The sequence below is a fragment of the Danio rerio genome, chromosome 19 (assembly GCF_049306965.1).
Source record: "Danio rerio strain Tuebingen ecotype United States chromosome 19, GRCz12tu, whole genome shotgun sequence".
NCBI classification, from domain to species: Eukaryota; Metazoa; Chordata; class Actinopteri; order Cypriniformes; family Danionidae; genus Danio; species Danio rerio.
Window position 1 is genome coordinate 252,501 of NC_133194.1, and position 2,500 is coordinate 255,000.

Sequence of the window (2,500 nt, forward strand, 5' to 3'; positions counted from 1 at the left end):
TCTCCCTCAAACCGTGTGAACATCACATGACTGCGCTGCAGACCTCCATACTCCCCCCTCAGCCTGACGACTGCACACCGCACCGCTGCAGCAGGTTACACCGTCCTTATTTGGGACCATTTCTCTTTAATAATTCCTGCTGTGGACTCCTTTAATGTGGAATAATTAGAAGATAAACCACATGTCCTAATGATATGCAGCACAGAGATGCTCCGCTCATCTAGAGTTTATTCTGCGTGTTGACAGTGGCAGCACTTCACAGTCAGGTTCCATTAGTTCACCATGACGAAGACTTCACAGGCATTTTAATCAAACACCATAAAGATAATATTATCAGACAATACTGCTGTCTCTGCTTCTCCAGTACACATATCTAGACATTCTGTAAACTAACAATAACAGTTGTATTGTCATTAACCTAAATTACCAAAGATTAATAAATCCTCACCGCTAACAGGACCTTATTATAAAGTGTCACCCACAGCTTTCACCTGTACTGTGTTGCCGTTTTGCCGTTGATCACTAAATTTATTTAGCTATTATTAGTGATATAGAAACACAGTGTTGATGTTGTCATAGAAACACATTGTTAATATTGTTATCATAAAAACTAATATTGTTATAGAAACTCAGACACATTGTTAACAGTGTTGTCAGAATGTGTAGCAGTGTTTTCATTGAAACACTATCAACTGTGCTTAATAGCGCTGCCATAGAAACATTGTCAACATTGTTGTCAAAACACAGTGTTAATAGCGTTGTCATAGAAACACAATGTTTATAGCGTTGTCATAGAAACAGTGTTAATAGCGTTGTCATAGAAACATTGTCAACATTGTTGTCATAGAGACAGCATTAATAGCGTTGTCATCGAAACATTGTTAACATTGTCATAGAAACGGAGTGTTAATAATGTTGTCATCAAAACACTGTTAATAGCATTGTCATATAAACATTGTTGTCATAGAAACACAGTGTTAATAGTGTTGTCATCAAAACACTGTTAATAGCATTGTCATATAAACATTGTTGTCATAGAAACACAGTGTTAATAGTGTTGTCATCAAAACACTGTTAATAGCATTGTCATATAAACATTGTTGTCATAGAAACACAGTGTTAATAGTGTTGTCATCAAAACACTGTTAATAGCATTGTCATATAAACATTGTTGTCATAGAAACAGTGTTTATAGTGTTGTCACCAAAACATTGTTAACATTGTTGTTATGGAAACAGTGTTAATAGTGTTGTCATTGAATTGTTGTTAACAGTGTTGTCATAGAGACACGGCTAATAGTGTTGGCATTGAAATCTTGTTAACTTTGTTGTTATAGAAACTGTGTTAATAGTGTTGTCATAAAAACGTTAACATTGTTGTTATAGAGACAGCATTAATAGCATTGTCATCGAAGCACTGTTAACATTGTTGTCATAGAAACAGGGTTAATAGTGTTGTCATAGAAGCATTGTTAACATTGTTGTCATGGAGACAGCATTAATAGCGTTGTCAAAGAAACATTGTTAACAGTGCTGTCATAGAAACAGTGTAGTCATAGAAACATTGTTAACAGTGTTGTCATAGAAACAGCAGTAATTGGATTGTCACTGAAACATTGTTGACAGTGTTATAGAAATACAGTTAATAACGTTGTCATAGAAACATCTGTAACAGAAACACAGGTTAATAGTGTTGTCAAACACAGAAACACCATGGTAACAGTGCTGTCATAGAAACAAAAACAATGTTAACAGTGCTGTCATGGGAAGTGTTAGTAGTGTTGTCATAGAAACAATGTTAACGGTGTTTCCTAAATACACAGGGTTAATACTATCAGAAACAGTGTTAGTAGTGTTGTCATAGAGACAGTGTAAGTAGTGTTGTCATAGAGACAGTGCAAGTAGTGTTGTCATAGAGACAGTGTAGGTAGTGTTGTCATAGAGACAGTGTTGCAGTTGTAGTTTGCTGCGTGTCAGTTTAGAGTCTGCGTCCTTTGAAGATCACGAATGTCAGATGGAGTTCAGTGAAATGACCCGCTGTAGCCTACAGAGAGTTGATCCTGTTGTTGCCTTTGTTGATCTTAGCAGTAATCTTTGTTTTTAAATGATTTTTTTGTAAATAACTGTTATTAATTTGTCTGAACGCAAAGCAGAGCTCATAAACTGTCTAAATATTGTCCCCTTGGTCCATTTATGTACACATTAGCGTATATAGAGAGTCAGAGAGAGTGAGACGTGTTCATATTGAAAGTGTGTTTCAGCAGAGACTGTTAGCTATGCAAGTCTACTGAAATACAGTACTTACATTTAAAAGAGCAATTCTTACTTCTCTTTTAGAGATGTCCTGTCGTCAGCAGTGCATTTTAGCATATTTAAGTCTGGAAGTGTCTGTCGGCTTTTCCTTCATTGCCTGGGAATAAGGCTGTAGGTAATTTAGCCTCCGCATCGGGACAGTCTTCACCACTACACTATGATGCCGTCACCCTTTAAAGCCTATCAAT

The 2,500-nt window shown here is 36.4% G+C and overlaps 1 protein-coding gene across 1 annotated transcript in view; it reads left to right on the forward strand.

Annotated features, from left to right (window-relative positions):
- enpp2l (ectonucleotide pyrophosphatase/phosphodiesterase 2-like) overlaps positions 1-2,500 on the forward strand; it is an 18,720-nt gene that overhangs the window by 15,750 nt on the left and 470 nt on the right. The window contains exon 25 of the mRNA XM_073931336.1: positions 1-2,500. This exon is cut by the window's left edge and continues 227 nt beyond it; it is cut by the window's right edge and continues 470 nt beyond it. The gene's annotated coding sequence lies outside the window, so the exon portion shown is untranslated.